An 8,084-nucleotide genomic window follows, 5' to 3' on the forward strand; every position below is an offset into this window, starting at 1 on the left:
TAAAGAGAGAAGCTTGTATACACAGAATTTTTAATTTATCACTGGTGATAATTTATTGTCCTTAAAATTCTACAATGACAGTCTCTTAACACACAATAGTTGGAGATTTCCTTTCATCAAGAAAGAAAAATGACCATAAATGGTTCTGTTTCTTTAAAACTACTGTGGTATTTGACTGTTGCATTTCACAGGCACGAAGAAACAGATTTTAAACAAAAATAATAATATACTCTGATGGAATATTTCCATGTCTGTATGTTTAAAGTCTGTGACATGAACTCAATGATCTGCAAGACCTCGTGCAGGAGATCACAGATTCACCACTACTTTACTGTTTGACACCACTGTTCTTTCTCAACTGCTAAAATGCAGCAGTCCCTGTCTGGGGTATTATATAGAGTACTTTAAATCAAGACCTAATCTGTGCAACAAAAAATGTATCATGATTTGTTTTATTTGGAATGATCGCAAGGCCAAAATATAAAACTTCTATGTAAGTATATATATCACATTATAGAAATAGACATTTGAGTGTACTATGGAAATGTGTGGTTGGTACCCACAGGAGAAGGAACTAAATTATTTTAAAAAAGCTTAGCTGAAAACATGGAAATTCTTTGATTAACCTGTATGATATAAAGTAACTCTCAGCTGCCTTTCAACTCTGCAACTGGAATTAGGTGCAGAATCCCCCAGGAAAAGGGGGAATCTGCCAATGTTTTAAGTCCCCTTGTGATGGTGATCAAAAGTAAAAAAGATTGCAATTAAGATCTCATGATGTGATCTCAAGATCTGTGAGAGTGTCTTCAGAAAAATGATTTTGCAGAGTTGCCAGGTGCCTTTGTTCCTAGGTGCTTGTGATCATCTCTGTGGTTCCAGCATCACAGTAGGGTAAATGCTGTAGATAAGATCGCAAGAATATAACGGACTGCTATTTATATGCAAACTGTGTTGTCTTATTACAGGTGCATGTGACTTCTTACTAAGTCAGGGGAAAAGAAAAGCCAGCACTATTCCTTATTCCTATTAATTAGAATTAGAGAATGAATTGGTTATATTTATTAAAGTCTGAACCTCTGCAAGAAGGCTTTCTTTCAGTATGCTTAATCTGAACAGAATTAATGGGACGGTATATTAAGCAAATTAATATATGGAGGTAATTTTATAATCTTCAGTTCACATTTCAAATGAACTCTCTCAATTCCCATCATCATCAACACTGTAATGTCCTTGGCTGAATCAAGGAAACAGCTGCTCAATGTACTTTATTTTAGAATTAATGATGAACTTTTACCTTTCTACTCTTGTTCCCAGAGGTGGAATAACACTTTCCCCAGAATTTTTCAGTGTTTATCTTATTGCTTATATCCTTAACTATAGGGTAGTTAAAATGAAAATGCATTTTTCTCTTGTGAGCTGGCTCAAGAACACAGTCAGCCGGCCAGGTTGGGTCAAGTCAGACTATATTTCAAGCAACAAAATCTATGGGACCAAAATCAGTGTTTAAAGATTGCTGTTAACATTTAGCTATAATTCATGCCTTTATTAGTTACTTCTCTCTTTTCAATATGTTTAAAGGAAATCACAACATTTGAATATATTCCCCTTCTTTGCTCTCCTCTGCCATATCTCTGCAACTTTGCAGCCTCAGTAGTAGGGCGAGGACAGGAATCCTGCCAAGGAACACTGGGATAACTGGAGGTGCTGAAGGGAGAATGAAGGTTGCACCTTGTCCAAGTCATGCTGCCCCTCCTTTTCCTCTGTCCTTCACTGCTCAATATAGTCTTCTGCTTGCTGGTTTGTAAAGGAGAGGATCTCATCATGAAGAAAGTTTTCATGCGGAAAGCTACACCAAGCAATTTATTGAGACTCAGATTGCATTTCATTTACAGAAAAGCCAAGGTTGCTATTGCATCAATACTTCTCAGTAGTTCACTTTATTAGGCCCCACCTGTGAAGTGGAAAGGAATAAGATTATTGAAGAAAGCTTGCTTTACTTGACAGGTTTTCAAGTAACAGATCTAATTATCATGCCATAAACTGACAATTTCATGGGATAATCTCCTGATAAATACTGTATTAAAGCCAACACATTTTCTCATTATGGCAATTGGAACGAAAAAAGTATTTTCCTTGCCATGGGCACATTAGAACATGGTCAGGCAGGAGCTATGACAAAAACAGGTGGCAATTTTATTATAATTACAGATAATATGTTCAACTTCAAATGTGGAACAGGAAAACAATTCCTGCAGGCAGCTACTATCCGCTGCTTTCTGCTACAGTGTCGTTTTAGCAGGGTCACATGACAATATGGTGTTGGTGGTGCTACACATTTTTATCTTTGTACGTGCCCAACACTTAGTAATTTGAACCTTTGTGGTTTCAACCTTACTTGAAATGAGTAACTTTTTCAGATAATTCTATTCTTTAGGAGCTCATGAAAATGTGAAGATAACTGGGGGAAGAGATCCCATAAGTTCCAGATGAAGAACAGGCTGAGGAGTGAATATAAGAGTTGTATGTCTCCACAGTGGACAAATCAAGATCTTTCATACTTGCTCAGAGCTCATGCCAACCACAAGACAAGAATCTGCTTTTTCAGTAGTTCTAGTGCTCAAAAATAAAATATTTAGAAAGCATAGTAATAGATTCTGTAGAAGAATAGAGTAAGTCTAAGTAACTACCTGCCCTCCCATGTCCTCTCAAGATCCATACGATGAAGAGTTTATGGCTCGGGAGCCTCTCCTGTCCAGTCGGATCATTGAGCTGGCAGTACTTCCCATTGCTCTTTGGCTGCCAGTGCCCAGTCACAGAGATATTCCTTATTCAGATTTCCTCTTTGAATCAGGAGTATCTAGAACTAAATGTCCAGCTTGAGACCATTATTTACTAGAAAGCTGGCAATAGCCATGAACTGTGTGATGAAAACACTGTGCTAGCACTCCATTCTCACCATGTTTAGACAAACATGTCACAGGAATTGCCCATGATAAAAATGTGCACATCTTGTTCTTCTCCAATAGTCCTGCTTTCAGAAAAGCCATCTACTAAGGCTCTCACTTTTAATGTCATTAAAAAATCAAAAATTAATATGTAGAGGAAACAGATATTGATAGAAAAAGTTCATTATTTTGGGTGAGACAACCTTAGAACTGCAGGAGGCCATAAGCTAGGAAACAAACAAGTTGTGACACAGCTTTCCTGAGGTGGTATAGTCTGAATCTTCTCCAATGCTGATTCCAGATCCTGCTAGTATTGGTATGATATGGAACTTTTAAAACAAAAATTTAGCAGTGTTTTAAAGAACTATGTGTTTAATGTGTTCTCTTCTCTTGTTGCTTTCCAGTTGAGCTGCTTGTCTTGAAGAAGCTCAAGAAGGACCTGGCCACACAGATTTTTACCTGAAGGTGTAGGCTATTGAGCAGGACAGTGCTGTGAATCACTGATAAGGTGTATTTATTTAAAATTGTGACAATATTCTAGTTCTAAAGTATCTTTGGCCCTCAACCTGTTCACACCACTCCTGGATGCATCACTTGTTTCTCTGTGAAACAATATACTTGTCAGTGAATTGGTATTATTAATACGTACCTTATAATGGTATGTTAGTTTAATTATAATATTGTTGGTGAGCAAAGATTTATTGGGTAATCTGGGAAAGCATCAATACCTTTGTAACCACACAGCACTCATGTAAGCCAATTTTTATATTCAGAACCATGTCCCATCAGGACAAGAATGTGAAAATGAATTCAGATGTCATGCTGTTGGTATGGTTCAAATGAGGAGTGTTCTGACATCTCAGAAAGCCAGCTGGATAACTGCAAGGTGCAGGTGTTTCCAAGAATACCTGGCATGGCTTACAAATGCTGGACTATTTAGCCTCAGGCTTCCTGACCAAAATACTCTCCAAAATGTGTCAAGATGAGAAACACATCACCTCATAGAATAATTCTTAAATCTTACTATGTCAGACAGCAGCAACTTCTTGAAGAACCTACTGACAACTACAGGGAAGAAAGAAAAATCCCAAGAGAAGCTGACTGTACATAAGCATGTCAAATGTCAATCATATATACATAAGACATTCCTTTGGATCACTTCTCTACAGTAAGTTGGCAGTGCTTCTGGACTGAGAACTCTGTTTTCCTGTTGCTAGCAGTTGCCATGAATTTACTGGAAGCTCTGACTCATGCTTAATTAGTGGTGCCTCAGGTTACTTTTATACTGTTTTTATGTATTTGTACTGCATGTTATTTTTAAGGCACATATTATTCTTCCACATATCCCATTGTAATATGGCATAATGATTTTTAAGATATGGAAATTTGAAGAAAATATCTTTTCAATATCTTGTTTTGACTTAATTTCAAGCAGATAAATCTATGGATGATAAGCTTTCTTCACGTAAGTCAGTTAATCAAGTAATGGATTGGCTATTAACTAATACATGGAGTTGGCTCCACACCTAAATTTCTCAGAGACAATGAAATGATACCTATTAAAATGATTGCACAGATCTTTGTATTGAAAAAGAAAGCAACATTTTTTTTTCCCATCTGAAGGGAGAGCAGGAAAGTGTTAATATCTTAAATCCATGACAAATCTCAGTGGAAAACATCTTTGCTTGTAGTGTTTGTTCACCACATGGTGCATGCTTCAGAGGGTGTTAAATCAGCAAAACTGCTGAATTTGAAATACAGGGAACATTTATCTGCCTCTGAATTCAGTTGTGCTATGTGCAAAGATCCTAAATAGAATCTTATAGTGTAACAGCAATGTGGAAATGCATATTAAACATACCTAACCTGTCATTAAAAACCTCTAATTACAGCCATCAGATGAGTCCCTGTGCTGCTACTTGTCATGCTACATGTGTATATCATTTTAATGGGAGAAGATAGCATTTCTGATTATGTCACTTAATGTACAATATATGAAAGTTATGGGCCTGAACCTGTTCCCATGGAGGTCAATGACAGTTTTGCCATTGTCTTCAATTAAAGCAGTATGTGGCTTTATGACACTAGAGTTTCATTTGCATTAATTAATTTACTTAGCAGGTAATGAAAAACTTGAAAAAACAGCCCTCTGGCTCCTGACTCTGGCATTGTGTTTAATACTTTCATTAGGAATAATTGCCCTGATAAAATTTTAAGCAGAAACAATTAAGATGGATCTGTATATGGGACAAAATCAAGCTTATCAGTAGTTGACTGAGTCTGCCTTCCGTGTTCCAACCTTGTTTGCTTTTATTCTTCACTGACTAGATCTGTGTGGGATGTGAAATCTTTAATGATTATTTGTATAGATCAAAGTGTGATATTTTCAAACTTTATTGATTTAAATACCTTCTATATCATGAAGATAATGGCTCAGCAGACAACATAGAACTGGCAGCTGAGTTTTTGGGTCTGCAATCTCACTGGGGAAGGCAAGCACAGATTGGTAATGAGATACAGTAGATCTTTCACATCATGGTTGGAGCTGAAGCAACATATGTGGGAAAATCCATACACATTGCTAAATGCAAACACAACTCTGTGGAAGTAGGCTCCTAGAGCATGCCTTAATTTCTAAAAATAAAAATAATATATGTCTCCCAAATTTTTTAGTTTTTAAGCTGCTAATGGCATCTGTTATGCTAGCAGCAGGCTTATGCCTGAGAAAAATAAAAGGCCGTGAAAACGGTGATGGAGCCAAACTAGCAGGAATGCACCATGTCAGTCATAGGGGATGTATATGAGTTCTAAAATGTGCAGTCTGGGACTGAAGAATTAGAAGGAATCCATACACACCACCATGCACAGAAATGTTAGGAATCAAATGATCTTCCACTGAGCTAGTGGTGGCTGGAGGACTTCATTGTCACTTGCTGAAGGGGTGCAGTGTGAGCTTCTGTGAGCTGGTTGAGTTCTGCCACACAATTCCTGGGTCAGGATGGCAAAATGACTTCTGCTTCTGCGTACTATTTCTACAGCATGAGGACAATGACTCCTCTTTACCGTGTAAGGTTTTTGGCTGTGATGGTTTTGTAAGGTATTTAGCTGCCCATGTATTGAGAGACATAAAGTACCCAGATCAATTGAAAACCCATCAGTCAGAGCTTGAAAACTCATCAGTCTCTGTATTTGGAGCTTTTTAATAAATTAAGAAAAAAAAAAGTGAGACAATATTAGGTTGGGGTATGTTTGCCTCCTTTAGCATATTGCTGTGACTGCCTTGGAATATTTTTAGCTAGGCACTCTGTAGTTTATGGACATTATTGTAGAAATACTTGCTGAGAAAAGCTGTTTTATTAATTGGGTAGTCTCACTGTAAACCATGTGATATCCCAGAAGATACTTTATAAATAAAGTATATTTGCAGCAGTAGTTTTTCAAGCTTCTCTATTTTACAAAATAATAATTCACAGCATAAACTAAATCCATCATGGTGAAGTTTATCAGTCAAGCACTTTAATAAAACAGGAATAAATGCAATTTCTAGTGGAGACAACAAATGCTTCTTATTTGACACGATACTTTACATATCTACGTATCACTTTAAATAAGGTAATTGATGATGCTTTTCTTCTACAGAAGGGGAGTTTGCATGGCAGGAAATGAGCTTATACATCTGCCTAACTTTGATCAGTCCTGAAGATGATTTTCATCTATGTTTCCCAGAAGCAGTGTTGAATTTAGACTGCAAGAACAGCTATTTCATTTGGAATTTTATGACATATTCCTGATTTGTTTCTGCTTGTGGCAATTCCATAAGAGTAGGGAAACAAACAAACAAACCAACAAACAAAAGCTAAGAATGTAGCAAGGAAAAATGCTGAGTTAAGCACACTGAGATAAAAGTTCATTCATGCTGTTTAAAAATGAATGATGGAAAGCTAATAACTATGCATATGATAAAACAGTTCTTGCTAGCTAGACTAGCATTTGCCAGATATTCATTTTTTTAGGCTGCTGGAAGCACTCCGAGTGTGTATTTAACTTTTAAAAAACAAAAAATAACACAGCGGCACTTTTAACTTTTTAAACTCAGCTTACTACCTCACTAACATTTAGTGGAAGGCTGTCAGCTCTTTGAATGATTTTTAATAGCATGTCTCTTTGGGAAATCCCACTTGTTTATGAAATTCTATGTCCTTGTTTCAGTTAAAAGATTGACAATTCAGAGGCTGCCAGTGGTTATTCTGTAGCTTCTCACAGGAATTTTATTTAGATTTTACCCTGATTTTGTTTCAGTTCAGTTTTAAACCAAAGTAACTCTTTACTTCCCCTGTGATGGGAAATGCAGCATTACAGAAAGGTTTTTGCAATTCTGGAAACTCCTTTTTTCCAGGAGATGTGTTGTTACTGCTACTTCTACGAACTACAGATGAAGGAACTTAAAGAGGGGGATTGCCCTGCTGTTCACAAAACACGTGATACCAGCAGGAAAGAACACTTCAGCTGAGTGTGTCTTAAGGCTTCTGTCAATTACAGTCCATTTTACTTTGAGCCTCCAAAGGAACAAGCCTTCCTTGATTACACAAGGAAACACATCCTGCTATTTCCTCCCTAAGTTCTAATCACTAATATCAAAGAAATCTGATATAGAGATAGAGCCTTCAGATATTAACTTCTGGATGAAGGGCAGAAAGTCAGGATAACAATGACATGGAGAGGACTGTCACACAGGCTGAGCAAGTAACTCTTCAGTTTGGGCCGCAGGCTGGACAATCTGGTGTGTGCCAGCCCAAACAGTGCAAGTCCTCCACGTTAACCATAGAAAATGCTCTTTCCTCCTTATAGAAGGAATAAGAAGCCTAGAAGGAAAAAAAAAACAACAAGGACATAGGCTTAGATGATGGTGGGTGTCTTATGGCACAGGGGGCCAGGAGTTATTACTGGAGTAGGAAATTGATAAAGGATATTAATAAAGAAATCAAAGGAAAAGTGTTTTTCATTAATGTACTTAATGATGGTGTAACTTGTTTAAAACATGAGTGGATGCATTAAATCATAGTTAGTAAAAGGGTAAAAGAACAAGGAAGAACACTAAATGTTACATTCCAGGTTACCTACACTTTCTTTCATCTACTT

This window comes from Cyrtonyx montezumae, unplaced genomic scaffold (genome assembly GCF_038088225.1).
Source record: "Cyrtonyx montezumae isolate F1298 unplaced genomic scaffold, pur_monq_1.0 scaffold_8, whole genome shotgun sequence".
Classification (NCBI taxonomy): domain Eukaryota; kingdom Metazoa; phylum Chordata; class Aves; order Galliformes; family Odontophoridae; genus Cyrtonyx; species Cyrtonyx montezumae.